The sequence below is a fragment of the Bos grunniens genome, chromosome 4 (assembly GCF_055505025.1).
Source record: "Bos grunniens cultivar Pamir isolate PY7600 chromosome 4, Bosgru_T2T1.0, whole genome shotgun sequence".
NCBI lineage: Eukaryota > Metazoa > Chordata > Mammalia > Artiodactyla > Bovidae > Bos > Bos grunniens.
The window spans coordinates 81017263-81035251 of record NC_141168.1 but is presented as its reverse complement, the minus strand read 5'-3'; the positions used below and the strand labels follow the sequence as shown (position 1 = coordinate 81035251).

Sequence of the window (17989 nt, the reverse complement as noted above, 5' to 3'; positions counted from 1 at the left end):
ACCTTAGAAGAAAAGTTATGACCAACCTAGACAGCATATTAAAAAGCAGAAGCATTACTTTGCCAATAAAGGTCCATCTAGTCAAGGCTATGTTTTTTCCAGTAATCAAGTATGGATGTGAGAGTTGGACTATAAAGAAAGCTGAGCACCGAAGAATTGATGCTTTTGAACCGTGGTGTTGGAGAAGACTCTTGAGAGTCCCTTGGACAGCAAGAAGATTCAACCAGTCCATCCTAAAAGAAATTATTCCTGAATATTCACTGGAAGGACTGATGCTGAAGTTGAAACACCAATACTTTGGCCTCCTGATGAGAAGAGCTGACTCATTGGAAAAGACCCTGATTATGAGAAAGATTGAAGGTGAGAGAAGGGGACGACAGAGGATGAGCTGGTTGGATGGCATCACTGACTCAATGGACATGAGTTTGAGTATGCCCTGGGAGTTGGTGATGGACCAGGAAGCCTGGTGTGCTGCAGTCCATGGGGTATCGGACACAACTGAGTGACAGAACTATCTGCCACTTACTTATGTGGAACTCAATTTTTCTTCGTGTAAGCTGGAAGCAGCAGACACTTTTCTTTTGGTACTGGCTTTAGAAGAAATTGAAATAATGTAGCTAAAGTCATGTCACACAGTGGATTGGACACAATGGATTGGATGCTAAATAAATGATAGTTCTATCCTTTTCAGGTTTAATGTTTTCTATTTCCTTTGTGTGGCAGTTCTGATGCACGGTACGTGCAATATAATTAGCAGTCAATAAATATTTGAGAGAGAGAGAGAGCTGGGAGGGTTGGATGAAAAAAGAAAAAGAAAGCAAGCTAGCTAACTTAACAGATTTAGGCTTGGAACATTCTTTCCAAACGTGTTTTGTTCAGTTCCGTTCAGTCGCTCAGTCATGTCCGATTCTTTGTGACCCTGTGGACGGTAGCACGCCAGGCTTCCCTGTCCATCACCAACTCCTGGAGCTTCCTCAAACTCAATGTGGTTGGTAGGAATATATATCTTAATGAGCTAAAAGTAGAGCTAGATAATTAAAGACATAACCAACAGCATATTTTTGGTCTGTTTACTCCTTGGAAATATGGTATATTGCTTATTTAAGAAAACTGCTGCTGCTGCTGCTGCTGTTAAGTCATGTCGGACTCTGTGCGACCCCATAGACGGCAGCCCACCAGGCTCTGGGATTCTCCAGGCAAGAATACTGGAGTGGATTGCCATTTCCTTCTACAATGCATACATGCATGCTAAGTAGCTTCAGTTGTGTAAGAAAACTAGGCCACTACTAAAACCGAGTAATTGCTTGAACTTTCTTTGTCCAGACATGCCCAGATTGTTGTAGTATAAAATAGAAGGTTTAATCATGTAATACGTAATCTCAACAATTACCAAAATTCAACAAAGTAAACAAGATTACTCTTCCTGACTTACATAAGTAGTGCTATCTCTGTTACGATCTCTGTTGATGGATACTTGTTTTCAAAGTTCTGTTTGTTTTTCATTTCTGTTAAATCAGTCCCCTGACTTTGTCGCCTAAGAAATGACACACTTACTGCCTATGATCACAAAACTAATCCTATCCTATGCTGCCATCTGCTGGGAATATTATGAGCTTTGTTTGACATCAAACTTTTTATTACTCGCTTCTTTAATGGCAATATTTGATGAGAGTTTATCTGATAAAAAAATCTTTTTGTGCTTTTATGATAGGGAACAAGAAAAGGCAACAATATATTTTTAAGTAAAGTAAAAACACTTTACTCTGTAAATAACTTGCTGATCCACTGAGTCATTTAGCTAAAATTAATCAATATCTTTTCTGGGCCAGGAATTCTGTACAATCCATATCAATATATAGCAAGTAATAGTCCTTATGTAATGGGAATTTATTTCCCACTAGAAGAGTCATGATTAAAGGATATAAATGTAGTAATTTATTCTATTTATTACAGTGGATATTTGAACAAAGAGGTGTGGAAATGTTTACCCAGAAATCAGGCTTGCAAAGGCAGTAATGGAGGATAACCCCATTAAATGAACAGGGATTCACCAGGAGCGTACCATGACAAGGAAGAGGATTTCAGTCAGTGGTACTACTGTAAACAAAGATACCTGTTTTAAAGAAAGACATTTGTTTACTGGTTGGTGGAAAGGGGTGTTCATTTATTATGCCTTGCTGTGTTTGTGTTTTTCATTTTCAAGTATCAGCATATTATTTTCATATTATAAAAAGAAACTGAAATGTGCAAAGGACATTACTCAGTGTATATTGTTCTTCATTTTTGTGTACAACACTGCTATTAATATTTATTATATTTCTCAGATTACTACTTCTGTCTTAATAAAGATTTATGTTATTGGAGCCCAGATAACTGCAATCCTGCAGTGTTAACTAAAAGGATTTCTTTTTGTGTCTCTATGCTATAGCATGGTGCGTCATCAAAGAGTAAGATGTGGATTGCTCCTTCTATTTAAATTTGCTCATTGCTCAAAAAGACTATCAAGGATGTCTTAAAAAGGTCATGGTGGAAGTGGAGGGAAGAGTGGGGGGGAAATGTAGTGAGCATCTATTACTTTTATGCATTTCATACATTATCCCTGCTGATAATCACACAAAAGGTGAGAGATATACAACAGCATCACTGTTTTAGATTTAGAATGCCAAGGAATGCTCAAACACAACTGCACTCATCTCACACACTAGTAAAGTAATGCTCAATATTCTCCAAGCCAGGCTTCAGCAATATGTGAACTGTGAACTTCCAGATGTTCAAGCTGGTTTTAGAAAAGGCAGAGGAACCAGAGATCAAATTGCCAAATCCGCTGGACCATTGAAAAAGCAAGAAAGTTCCAGAAAAATATCTATTTCTGCTTTATTGACTATGCCAAAGCCTTTGACTGTGTGGATCACAATAAACTGTGGAAAATTCTGAAGAAGATGGGAATACCAGACCATCTGACCTGCCTCTTGAGAAACAGGTCAGGAAACAACATTTAGAACTGGACATGGAACAACAGACTGGTTCCAAACAGGAAAAGGAGTACGTCAAGGCTGTATATTGTCACACTGCTTATTCAACCTATATGCAGAGTACATCATGAGAAACGCTGGGCTGGAGGAAGCACGAGCTGAAATCAAGATTGCAAGGAGAAATAACAATAACCTCAGATATGCAAATGACACCAGCCTTATGCAGAAAGTGAAGAAGAACTAAAGAGCCTCTTGATGAAAGTGAAAGAGGAGAATGAAAAAATTGGCTTAAAGCTCAACATTCAGAAAACTTAAGATCATGGCATCCAGCCCCATCACTTCATGGCAAATAGATGGGGAAACAGTGGAAACAGTGGCTGACTTTACTTTTGGGGGTTCCAAAATCACTGCAGATGGTGATTGCCGCAATGAAATTAAAAGATGCTTACTCCTCGGAAGGAAAATTATGACCAACCTAGACAGCATATTAAAAAGCAGAGACATTACTTTGTCAGCAAAGGTCCATCTAGTTAAAGCTATGGTCTTTCCAGTGGTTATGTATGGATGTGAGAGTTGGACTATAAAGAAAGCTGAGCACTGAAGAATTGATGCTTTTGAATTGTGGTGTTGGAGAAGACTCTTGAGAGTCCCTTGGACTGCAAGGAGATCCAACCAATTCATCCTAAAGGAGACCAGTCCTGGGTCTTCACTGGAAGGACTGATGTTGAAGCTGAAACTCTATTACTTTGGCCACCTGATGAGAAGAGCTGACTCATTTGAAAAGATCCTGATGCTGGGAAAGATTGAAGGTGAGAGGAGAAGGGGACGACAGAGGATGAGATGGTTGGATGGCATCACCGACTCAATGGACATGAGTTTGGGTAGGCTCCAGGAGTTGGTGATGGACAGAGAGGCCTGGTGTGCTGCAGTTCATGGGGCTGCAGAGTCAGACACGACTGAGCGACTGAACTGGACTGATAAGATGCTAACAAAGATCTTCTGGTTCCAAAAATAATACTCTTTTCCTTAAGGCATCAATCAAACTATTCAAACTAAAAGCCATTTGTCTGAAAAAACGTAAACTAAGAAAGTGTAATAAGTGGACTTAAAAGTGTTCTCCATCCATTTCCCTCCATATAATAGATTTCTGATCTGAAATCCTCCATCATATGAAAGGAAGTGAAGATGTGCTATCAACAAGAGGAGAATGACCAAGTATATTGCTACAACATAGCATCTTTTAAACTAGAAACATCTCTCCAAGTATTACAATACCATCTACCATATTCACAGTTTTTTTTTTCCCCCTCATTTGCAGAAATGGCAAAGCAATCTGAAATATCTTCAGCATGTAAGGAACTTATACTTTCTAATGGAAATTTTATTAGAATGGTTTAAGGATATTATTTGCACTTTCATATACGAAAGGAATACTTATTGTCATTGTGTTTACATTACACTGTGTGTGTGTCAGCATGGGCATGCATGCATGCACAGTGTTAATTGAGAAGCTCAATGCTGTTTGATTAATATCAAAGCAGATAATTGATTTTGATAATCTGACAACTTTGATTACAAAATAGGCACTCAGTTTTTTTTTTTAATTTTTCTTTTTTCTTGTTCCCTTATCTATAGTATTTCTGCCTGTTTAAAACTCTTTCCCCTCTGTCACAAACATCAACAGACCCAACCAGATTTCACTACCAAGGAATATGGGCAAGTACCAAGGTAAAAGTCAACTTGATGCCTTAAAAAAGAAATTTTAGGCCTTAAAATATGCATTCTTTATGCTTCATTAAATTTCAGGTCTACAGCATAAAATGGTGATTTGCATTTTAATGGTTTAATTTCAACTATAAATATTTTATCAAAATATTTTTAAAGTAGCTCTATATTCAGTTAATGGTATTTACTGACTACCTAAAAATATTGTGGGCATAAGGACAAGCAGGAAAAAAAATCAGATTTACAGATGAGCACTAAGCTGTACTACAGGCATTCTAAATTGCCAGTTGCATAATATTATAACTATTTTCTATTGAACTTGTTTGTTTAATGCTGAGGAGCCATAAATGCCACAGGAATAAAAATACATATACTTTTTTCAAGAATGTAAAATGTTATATATAAATTTTTGTCTTAGAAAAGTATCAAGATCCGTCCATCTCTCTCTGGAATAAGAGATCTGAAACTATTATTAATAATTAAATTTCCATTAATCTTTACATAAATGAATATAAATGTGTTTATAATATTTACAAATGATTATAAATATAAAAATAAATGATTATTATTTATTACACATGGGATGTTATCAAGGGCCAATTAAAGTCTTATTTAAATATAACATTATATAGTGCTTGACTGCTACTGCTAACTGTTGATAAGTCACTTCAGTCGTGTCCGACTCTGTGGGACCCCATAGATGGCAGCCCACCAACTCCCCCATCCCTGGGATTCTCCAGGCAAGAACACTGGAGTGGGTTGCCATTTCCTTCTCCAATGCATGAAAATGAAAAGTGAAAGTGAAGTTGCTCAGTCGTGTCCGACTCTTAGCTACCCCATGGACTGCAGCCTACCATGCTCCTCCATCCATGGGATTATCCAGGCAAGAGTACTGGAATGGGGTGCCATTGCCTTCTCCATAGTTCTTGACTACTAATTTATAAATGTAAACTAATGATGTTGCTAAAGTGCTGCACTCAATATACCGGCAAATTTGGAAAACAGCAGTGGCCACAGGACTGGAAAAGATCAGTTTTCATTCCAATCCCAAATAAAGGTAATGCCAGAGAATGTTCAAACTACCACACAATTGCACTCATCTCACACACTGGCAAAATAACATACAAAACATACAGCAGTCTCACTGCTGAAGACTTCAGCAGTACGTGAACCGAGAACTTCCAGATGTTAAAGTTGGATTTAAAAAAGGCAGAGGAACCAGAGATTAAACTGCCAACATCTTTTGGATCATAGAAAAACCAAGAGAACTCCAGAAAAACATCTACTTCGGCTTCATTGACTACCCTAAAGCCTTTGACTGTGTGTATCACAACAAACTGAAAAATTCTGAAAGAGATGAGAATACCAGACCACCTTACCTGCCTCCTGAAAAACCTGTATGCACGTCAAGAAGCAACAGTTAGAACTGGACATGGAACAGTGGACTGGTTCCAAATTGGGAAAGGAATATATTGGTTGTATATTGTCAGGGTTGTATATTGTCAGCTTGCTTATTTAACTTATATGCAGAGTAAATCATGCAAAATGCTGGACTGGATGAAGTACAAACTGGAATCAAGAAATATCAGTAACCTCAGATACACAGATGACATCACCCTTATGGCAGAAAGAGAAGAGGAACTAAAGAGCCTCTTGATGAAAGTGAAAGAGGAGTGTGAAAGAGCCAGCTTAAAATCCAACATTTAAAAAAACAAAACAAAACGAAGATCATGGCATTTGGTCCCATCACTTCGTGGCAAACAAATGGGGAAACAATGGTAACAGTGAGAGATTTTATTTTCGTGGGCTCCAAAATCATTGCAGATGGTGACTGCAGCTATGGAATTAAAAGATACTTGTTCCTTGGAAGAAAAGCAATGACAAACCTAGACAATATACTAAAAAGTAGAGACATTACTTTGTCAACAAAGGTCTGTATAATCAAAGCTATGGTTTTTCCAGTGGTTAGGTATGGACGTGAGAGTTGGACTATAAGGAAATCTGAGCACTGAAAAAAAGATGCTTTTGAACTGTGGTGTTGGAGAAGACTCTTGAGAGTCCCTTGGACTGCAAGGAGATCCAATCAGTCCATCCTAAAGAAGATCAATCCTGAACATTCATTGGAAGGACTGAAGCTGAAGTTCTAATATTTTGGCCACCTGATGTGAAGAACTGACTCAGTGGAAAAGACCCTGATGCTGGGAAAGTTTGAAGGTTGGAGCGGAAGGGGACAACAGAGCATGAGATGGTCAGATAGAATCACCGACTCCATGAACATGAGTTTGAGTAAGCTCCGGGAGTTGGTGATGGACAGGGAAGCCTGGTGTGCTGCACCACGTGGTTGAAAGAATCAAACTGAGAGACTGAACTGAATTGATGAATTATTTATTACTTATGCATATAAGCACTAAAAATTATATATATTTGTATTAAAGATGAAAACAAATATTCCCATTATTTCGTCAATGTCTTTTATAGGCATGGAAAGTTATTGAACAATGATCCCAAACCAAACACAAAGGCAGATCTGGTGCTTGGAAATCATCAGGTAAGGGCAAAGAGAAACACCATATCATAGATATTATAATAGCTACATTTTCATTTTTAATACCATCCAGAAAATAAAAAGTACTTGAAAATAAATTACAGTGAATGGTAACTCATAAAGAGTAATGAAAGAGTTTATGGAAATAGACATTGAAGGAGAAACAAGCTAACACTCAATTTCAAGTTACTGACATTCTTGATATAGTGATAAGGAAAATAATATTCTAATGCTGATATATCTATGGTAGAATAAATTGACTGTGTATATTGGTGAGGTGGCTTTCAAATTTCTATTTCTCTTTCTTTGTTTCTTCCCTTCAAAAAAAGTTAGGTTACACAGATAATTTGGGCAGGTATAGCTAATGATATCTTATACTACTCAGATATTCAAACAAATATATGCCACAGGACAAACTGTTTTATAGTGGTTCTTCCATTGCAATATTCATTTAGCATATATTTACTTCAAATTGGAGGTAAAACATTAAAACTAAAGAATAAGGTTTTACTGAATTGCAGAACTAATTTTTATGTAAAATTATATTTGGCTCAATGACTTGGATAAATTAAGATACTTTCCAGTTAATACCAAAGCAATTTCCACTTAAATTAGTGTAATAAATGAGATTTATTCAACGGTCATTTATGGAAGGCTTAACTGCAGATTACTTGGAAGAATTTAAAGAAGTATAAAACATGGTCTTCATTCACCAAGAACCTGTTTCATATGGGAAAAAAATATGAGTAAAATATTTTAGGGGATAATGTATGGCAGTTTATTAATTGCTGCCAACATGCATACAATTGATGCAGTGGTAAAGAATCAGCCTGCCAGTGCAGGAGAAACAAGAGACTCAGGTTCAATCATTGGGTTGGGAAGGTCCTCTAGAGTGGGAAATGGCAACCCATCCAGTATTCTCATCTGGAAAATTTCATGGACAGAGAACCCTGGTGGGCTCCATGGGTATGCAAAGAGTCAGACACGACTGAGCTACTGAGCACACGTACAACACGCAATAATAAGCTTCATAGTTATTCAGAGAATAGTGAGGTCTTTGTGAGCTAGACCAGTCAGAGGAAAAGCTGTAGAAGAATTACCACTGGGATTCACATGAAGAATATGCATCATTTTATAGATGAAGAACAGTGGAGAGGAGGTTGCACTTGACATTAAGTATGATGTTACAAACTAAAAGTCTTTTCGCAAGCTTTCTCTCCAACTGAACCAGCTTTCCCTTTTTTGCCTTTCTGATACTTTGGAACTATACTCAGATACCCTCACTGCAACCCTCTTCATCACATTACATAGTATAAGTTAGATGCATCTATAGAAACTTAAGAATCAGACATGACAGCAACTGAATAACTACATAGAAACCTATGTATACATACATCATCATCATAGCATTTTTGACACTGTATTAAAATGCATGTGTCAGTCTCTTTCACCATGGTACTCCTTTCACCTTCTTGAATGAATTGAATATATATATATATATATATATATATATATATGTATATTTACCTTTAAGAACACTATTGTGGATATTATTTTGGCAAACACATTGTAATAATATTTCAGAGCCTAGAAATGGAGTAAATGGCTTACCCCCATTTCTTTCTTTTTTGGCCTATGTCTCTTTTCTTTCCCAAATTGCTGCCCTTTTAGGTGTATATCACCATATTTTAAGGGCTTCCCTGGTGGCTCAGATGGTAAAGCATCTATCTGCAATGCAGGAGACCTGGGTTCAATCCCTGGGTTGGGGAGATCTCCTGGAGAAGGAAATGGCAACCCACTCCAGTATTCTTGCCTGGAAAATCCCACGGATGGAGGAACCTGGTAGGCTGCAGTCCATGGGGTTACAAAGAGTTGGACACGATTAAGCGACTTCACTCTCACCATATTTTAACAGGAATTAATTGTTGTTACTGTTATCCTCAAATTCATCAGTGACTTTATTGGGTTTATTTCCATCACTGTTCCAAGTATATTTTATGGCATATTGAACTTCCACAAAAATGATCCACCAGTGTCATGCCTGATCAGTTCTTTTAACTCCTCTACCCCTACTCTTCGTCCTTCTTATTCCAGATAACCACTCTCATGGTTACCTTCAGGACTTTGTCATCGTTAATAGTTGTAACACATTAGGAAATCTAGATGACAACTATCCCGCTCTGGTCTTTACACAGCTTAATCAAAAATATTTAGGTATTTCCCTATTTATCTAAAATCCTCCATGTCTGGACAATCCTTCATTGTCCAGAATTATTGCTCTTTTTGTAAACACTTAACATTTGCTGGCCTCCTTCAAACTCACTTAGGGGGAAGAAAAAAACAAACTTCACTTCTGATTAAACCAACTATTGTCTGCTCTATAACTACCTAAACAGCACTATGCTCCTATTGAAAACAATAAAACTATGCATTCTGGACTCCAGATTTATGATCATGATTTCAAATGGTAGTTCAATACAGTCATAACTGTCTATGTATCCCTAATAAATTCACTTTACCATTTTCAGTGATGACAGTTTCAAGGCTTTCCTGCTTTCTCAAATCTCTAATACCTGTATCTCTTTTCGCAATGAACTGTGAAATCTCATCACATTTCATAAACAAAAAAGACACTATTATATTTGCAAACTCTCTCAGACTTCCAGAACCAACCCCACAAACCTGCCTGCATCGGTACTACGCGACCTGACTTCTTTCCAGTCCACAAATCTCCCTGCTCCTCTCTAAGGCCAATCCTTCCACTTATGTTTTCAGTACCTATGACTCCAATATTCTCATGAGAAAAAATTCTCCCTCTTTTACTTTCTTACTTTAAACCTCCCTCCATTTCTTCTTCTTAGATCATTCACATTGCCTGACATGACTTATAATATTCTACTTTCAAAATGTTTCCCTCGACTCCATTTTCCCTTGAGTAACCACTTCATTTCTGTTATTGATAATAAGACCATTGAAAGAGTTATTTATTTTGGCTATGTACAATTTCTTGCTGCCAAATATCTATTTCTTCATTCCAAAGGTTTCTTCTCTAACATTCCATCGAAACAACACCTATCAATGTCTTCAATGACCTACAGTTTAGAGGAGATGTGGCCTAATTGTGATTTTTCTAAGTCTATTGCTTTTGTTAAGGAGTCAGTAGAAAGGCAACAGTACTCATTCTTTCTAGCTGTCCTGGACACAGTGTACTAGTGACCAGTGTCTTGGATACGCCTGAGTAAACTTTAATATCAACAAGCAAAATGCTATGACACTATGAGGAAATGTTCAGCATAAGTATTTGCTTAATACATAATATTAGGAGTAAATAAGACAATTATTTTAATCAGTTGTTAGGTTTCTTGTTGAATAAATGGCCCTAGTATAGTGATTTTGTGAATGACAAAGTAGTATATATATATATATATATATATATATTTATATGAATATAAATTTAGCATTGAATAATAATTGTAAATTTACTTTCTTCCATGCATCAGGACTTCATGATGGACATGCAATTGATCCAGGTAAGAAGCAGAATACGATATTAATGTTCCTATGTCTAAAAGCACAAAAGTGTTCTAAAAGTATAAAAGGTTTCACAATATTGAGGAGAAGCATTATGGAATGATTAATTATTACACTGTCAAGTTTTAATTATGCAAACTATGATTAAATTAAGGGAATTATAAATGCTTGTTTTTGTTTAAAGATCCAAGTACATTATAATAAGTGGTCTACTATTCAAATATTCATTACTTTAATTTTTGTTAATTATAATTATAATAAAGAATTGATAAAAATTATTTAACTTTTCTTAACTATATAACCTCATCCAAAGTAGGTTCAAATGCCTTCTTTAACCTCCATTAATCTCCATTATTACTTGAAAAATTTTAACCACTTTTTGTTTACCAAGGCAATAGACTACTAACTGGCCTCACTGTTTCTTTCCTACATTTCTTTCAAATCTTCACATGCTGCTTCCCTTGCTACTATACAATGACGTAAACTATTTATGAACAACACTGTGCAAGCATGTACTAAGTGCCAGGCCTGGTGCATAATAGTAACCTACAAAGAAACCTGTACATTTAATCTATAAAGAGATAAAGACCTGGGGCCAATTTCACATTGCCAAAATTTCAAATTCTTAGCTAATAAAAGTGATCATGATCTTCACTATCCCTAAAGATGTAGAATCTCAGCTATATATCACTAATCCTGGGATTATAGCAACACTTGTAGCTCACTAAGTCTGTCATGCCCTTATTCTTTTGCATGGGACTTGACTGAATATATTCAGTTCATACACCTCTCTGCTTTATGCCCTTTTTGATCCTCTTCACCCTTCTTCAAGAACTCCTAGTTGCAAAGCAAGATAACTCAGGCATCACATTTCTTGAATAAACTTCCTTGAATGGAAGTTTCATTTACTCCTAAAACATCTATTATCATATATAATATCATTGATCTCTCTCTCTTTTTCTTACGATAAACTTCTTGGAGGAGCTAGAAATATTAATTCAGTGTTTATCTCCAGTGCCAATAAAATACCAGGCACTCAAATTATCTTTGCTTAACAGAAGGTTTAGTGCTGGTAACCTTTCAGAAGGTAAATACCATGCCATACAATGACAAGGGAAATGAGTAATCAGGCATAAAATATTCCTTCCAGAGATTTTTCTAAATATGTGAAAAAAAGAGATGGGATAGTAGAACAACATAAAGATATTCAAGTGACAGTTACAAAATATTTTTATTCTAGAATAGAGGAGACTTGTGCACATTGGTATCTCTTTCACATGTGTGTGTTGTGTGTGTGTGTAATGATGAGTTAGAGGGAAAATTTTACCAGAATCATAGATGGAATAAATAATAGATGATATTTTTTCAGGTATTAAAGACATGGAAGAATATAGGTTAGGGTAGTGATAGTAGTGTAGTTGCTCAGTCGTGTCCGACTCTTTGCAACCCCATGGACTGTAGCCTACAAGGTTCCTCCATCCATGGGATTTTCCAGGCAAGAATACTGGAGTGGGTTGCCATTTCCTTCTCCAGGAGATCTTCCTGACCCAGGGATTGAATGCGGGTCTCCCGCATTGTAGGCAGACACTTTACCATCTGAGCTAAAGAGGTAAATTAGTCATAGCATCATTTAATTTCAATATAATCTTGGGGAAAGCATTCGGTCCATCTGAACCTGAGTTTCTTCATCTGTAAATAAGAGTTATCAGTCTTATGTTAAACATGCTGATGTCCATATCCTACTCAAAGAAGATCTCCTTCACCAGGACTGAAGTGTGTTAAAACCCTATATATCCCTTAGATGATTATAATTTGCAACCAGGGTTAAGAAGCATTGCCCTATTAAAAGGGATCGAGACTTAATATCTTTCTTGTTCAAGTACTGATTACTAGCTTATGAATAGTCAGTGTATCCCATCAGAAGGTACAAGTGAGCAGAACTCTGAAGGGTGAAGGTGAAAGAAGTGAAACAGGATCTAATAATGAGAGAAGCAAAAGTAAGAATAAGTTGTTTTTTCCTTGGATGCTAACTATATTTGAAGAGAAGCATCAAAAAATTGGTATGTAGGTGGAGAGAAGCATTACATTGGCTGAGTTTGGAATAAAATGTAAATAAAACCAAAAATGAAACAATAAAGCATATCTACTACTTATCTTATTCATTACATACTTTGAATATGACATGTATAATTAAAAGTATCATGTTAATTTTAAATTTAACTGACAAATCTAGATTAGGCATCATGTGTCCCACAGAAAATTTGTCAAAATAACAATTTCAGGTTTCCATTAAGAATTCATTGTGTATTCAGGAGAAATGTTTCCAAAGTTTTTCTAATCAGAAGATTATCTACCTAAACTTATTTAGGCCCCGCATTGCCTAAATAAATATCTTTACAAGAGGGGACTTGGAATTGTATATTTCTAACAAATATTTTGAATCATTGTAATGAATGGAATAGTTGGGAAATTTGTTACTCAGTCACTAAATCAGAATAATTGCCTAATTTCTTGATGCACATATCACATTAATTATATATAGCTAATATACCACATGAGTCACCATTACAGCACAAAAGCCAACTTTAAACTCAATTAAGGAAGTAAACAACAGTTTTCTTTGAAATTTCTACATAATATACAACCATGATGGAACTAATTTAGTATGTAAGAGCTTATAATGAAAAAAAGCAGTCTTTTACCTGGTCCCGTGGCACCCACCACTCATCTCAGTCCCAGTCTCTAGTGGTAACCATAATTTCATTCTAATAACTCAATTCTAAAACTTAATAAACTATAAGCCATGTTATATTGTGATTATATCAATACCTTTACTGAAAAGCCAAATAATATACAATGATGTCATTTTGTTGCATTATTATTCTCCAAACCTTTTCATTATGTGATCCTATAAGGAAATAAATGTAGAGCAACAACTCCAATAAATGTTTTTTACATATTTTATATGGATTTCTGTGTGGTACTGTACTATATGTGCATCAAAAATATAGAAAAGAAAATATTTTAAAATAAGAAAAAAATCTTCTAACAAACTTTCTGCAGACACTGGATTGTCTTGCATATCCCCTGTCATGGGTTTCCCGAGCCTTGGAGCCATTACTCTACAGATCCTGTGCTGTATAGGAGGCCATTATATATCATCAAAGTCAAATCACTATTTTTCCTACTTTCTATCCATTTCTATAATAAAGGCATGTTTTAGTGTGTTTTATATTTGAACCATGACTTAAAGTAAAAGCTTTTGCTTTTGCCAGGGTTTCTAATTAACTTTTATTTCCTTACTGACCAAAAAATAATGTTTTAATTTCCCACATTAATTTTATTTCTAGTTGTGCCTGTTATATAGAATCCAATCCCAAAACAACTTTTTTCCCCCCAAAGATTTCCTTTCCAGAATTATCCATCTATCTCCTTGTGTAAACTGGAACAATTATTACAATAATCTTGTTTCCATCATGATATTTTCCTTCACTGTAATTAGAACTGGAATTATGCTGTCTTATTAAAGACCAATGGTTATTTCATTTATCTTTATAATTGTGCATGTGTGTGCACATTTTTGTATTGAGCAAAGCAGCTTCTGAATTGATTTTTCATAACTGGTGAAGTGATTGCCCTCACCCAGTGGGGGCCAACTCACCCATACAATCCTTACTTTAGTTAGACAACAAATCATTCATCTTTGAATTTGTTCACCATGGCCTCTCTTACATAAATCCATACCTTTGTGAACAGCTGTGACCTTTACGTGGGAAAAAATTAACGAAAGTGAAGGGGTGTGTTAAGTATACCATATTTGCTATTAAAATGTATCATTTTATGACCATTTCAAGAGGAAGGAAAAAGAATGATTCCCAATACTAAATGCCAGGGTACATTCTACAAAGAAATTGAGCCACTCCAACTCCATAAAGTGTTCATTCAGTGAATGCCACCGATTCTAGGATAGCATCTGCCATATTAAGTGTAAATTCACTGCTTTCTCAATCTTCGTCTTATTATTTCTCGATTTCACTCTCTGCCATTCTGTTGCTTAATTAATTTCTTCATTAAAGGTATATAGAGTTAAACCTTTCAAGTCTCGAAGGTAAGTAGCTGCACAGGACAATATGTACACAAGAGAAGAAAACTTCTCCTAGCAACTGAACAAAAATTCTAGATTATTGATTAGTCTTTATGTACCAGAATATGCCTAAACTCATTTAATGTTCACTTCTAGCCAGGGAGATAGGTGTTTTATTTTCTAGTCCCATTCTTCATATAAAGAAATGAAGCAGTAGAAGGTCAAATAACTTGCATAATGTTATATGAATGGTAAATGACAGAGATAGGATTAAAATCCCAGTGATCAGTTCCAGAGCCTACAATCCCAGTCTCTCCAAGATGATATTCAGTGAATGAGCGAATGGAAATTAGACTATTTAAATGATTCACGGTAGTGTTTGGGTGTGCATATGAGTACAGCTACTATTGTTTAGGGCTTTCCAGATGGCTCAGCAGGTAAGAAATCTGCCAGCAATTCAGGAGACACAGGAGACATGGGTTTGATCCCTGGGTTGGGAAGATCCCCTGGAGGAGGAAATGGCAACCCACTCCAATATTCTTGCCTGGAAAATCCCATCAACAGAGGAGCCTGGCGGGCTTCTATGTACAGGACTGCAAAGAGTTGGACGTGACGGAGCACAGCCATGGACAGCTGGACCATGTGTTTACTTTGCACCACTTTAAAGATTTCACTTCTTTCAATGAGAAATCTCTTCAGAGTCTTGGGAGATGGAGTCAACGGATGTTAGTGGCAGTTGAAAACATAATTTCTCAAAAAGATAAGAAAGCATTAAAGAATATGGAGTGGCTATGTCAGGTTTATTAGAAGAGAGTCAGGGAAATTCATTAGTGTAGTGGAGAGATAAGCATTATATATATACTAATCCAAACCCCTACCTCCTCTCTTTGTTCATAAGTTGTAAAGAACCTGAGATCTTGTTAATTATTGATGTACCAGGTGTCACACATATACAGATCCTGGATCAATGGTTAATTACATAAGTTATCTCCTCCAAAACATTAGCTTTATAAAGTATTTACATATCTATTACTTTTATTGGCCAAATCTACATTTCTATCTTTTAACAGTCACTAAAGCTTTTATAAATATTTAACAAAGTATTTTTCCCTTCTTTTCAGTGACAGAAATGCAGTATCTATTCAACAGTCAGACAGAAGATGTCAAGATGCTGAACAATTAAAAAAAGAAAGTGATTCCAGTGGAAAACATTTGACTTTCACCAGCATAAAGGTCATCATATCATCATGTCATTTGCTATATTTGAAAAGGTCTTCTAAAAATGCAGCTTTAACAATAAAACAATGTTTATTTTTTATCAACATAACTGTCATATTTTTATAGATCTGATTTTTAATGTTGAAATTATGCTAAAGTTTATGTGCTATAGATATGTTAATTTTTTAGCTAAAAAATTTATAATAGACTAATAAGGAAGAGAAAATAAATTGAGGATTCCACTTGTACTCAGATTGTGATTGTATTTCAAAAATGAACATTAAATGAAGACATTTAAAAATAGAACGCATTCACATGAAATTATTTATTAAGTAAATAATATATCATGAAATCAGACTGAACTCTTTATTAGCCTACTCAGAAACTGGATTTGATGTTCTTTTTCAAGGGACAGGATCAAAAATCTAAATGGTAAACAATTTCATCCTTTTTTAAAAGATGATGAACTTGTCTGATAAATTTTGAGACAAAACATATGCTAAGTATTCTAATATACTTCAAAAGCTTTAGAGCTCTACCACAAAATTAGTGGTATTTTATGAGAGTAGCAATACTGAAAGGAAAAAAAAAAAAAGCAAGTTTGCACTTGGATAGGTTTTTCCTATGTCAGAGAGTTCTTGTTTTTCAGTTCCCTGAAAAACAATTCTCAAGTAGAAATTTGTTTGCAAGAGGTACACTGCAGGAGTGCTTTGGGGAATAACACCTAAAGCAATGAGGAAAGAAGTAGAATTATGATACGCTTCAACAGAGGACTCCTCAGAGGCTCCAGCCTAGAGAGGAATCTAGAATAGGTAGTAAGGAAGTGGGTGATGAAATAACAGTTGTGACTTTCAGATCAACTCTTGCAACAGAAATCCCTATCCTGATTGCATCCGTATACTCAGCTAGCTCATCAGTGAAGTAAACTCAGTCTTTCTGCTCCTCCAACACATCCTGCCTTAGATGTGAGCTGAGGGAGCAGTGTCTGTGCAACAATAGTAAAAGACGAGAAGGTCTGGGCCACCAGATCAAGCAGCTAACGTTTGTCCTCTGGCTCTGTGCATGCCTGATCATAGATGTTCTTAAGTTTTACCCTGAATTGTTGGTTCCACTCAGCTTTTGACTTGATTGGTCTGACAGAACTTAGCTCATGATGGCCAGCTGTAGCCCTATGCTGCTGCTGCTGTTAAGTCACTTCAGTCTTGTCCGACTCTGTGCGACCCCAGAGATGGCAGCCCACCAGGCTCCTCCGTCCCTGGGATTCTCCAGGCAAGAACACTGGAGTGGGTTGCCATTTCCTTCTCCAATGCATGAAAGTGAAAAGTGAAAGTGAAGTCGCTCAGTCGTGTCTGACTCCTAGTGACCCCATGGACTTCAGCCCACCAGGCCCCTCTGTCCATGGGATTTTCCAGGCAAGAGTACTGGAGTGGGTTGCCATTGCCTTCTCCATGTAGCCCCATAGTCACTTAGTATTCCATGATCAGACAGGTGAAATTATCTCTAGTTCACCAAGAACTGTTTTTCTGAATGGGGCTGGGGGCTTTCTCCCACAGATGAAATGGCTTTGCCATTAAACACTATGGGTTTACATTCTCATTCTTTTATTGAGGCTTTGCACAAATTCTACATGCTGCTTTTCTCACCACCGATTCTTTTTGTATTATAGAGTCAAGCTAGGTCACCTAGAGCAGAGGCAGGGCTGCTTACCCTACAGCCAATATCTGCTGCAGAGCCCTTTCTTACTCTTAGTCTCACTCGTATTTGTTAGCTTTTACTGTTACATAGCAGATAGATCAGTGTGAGAAGTACAAAGTGAAACAATTTTCCTGTACTTTAGGGGGAATGTCTCAGTTACACCAAAATATGAGAAGTCTAGAAACAAAAATTACTAAGGTAGCCTGCCCATGAGTCTGT

At 36.3% G+C, this 17989-nt stretch overlaps 1 long non-coding RNA gene across 2 annotated transcripts; it reads left to right on the top strand.

Moving 5' to 3' along the window:
- Positions 1-10500: 10500 nt before the first annotated feature.
- LOC147374441 (uncharacterized) lies at positions 10501-16179 on the top strand. Of its 2 annotated transcripts, XR_015162770.1 has the most exons (3): positions 10501-10539; positions 10743-10772; positions 15979-16179. It is a non-coding gene; the product is annotated as an uncharacterized LOC147374441 (long non-coding RNA). The 2 variants fall into 2 exon arrangements; XR_015162769.1 differs by having other exon boundaries at positions 10507-10772.
- Positions 16180-17989: the final 1810 nt, after the last annotated feature.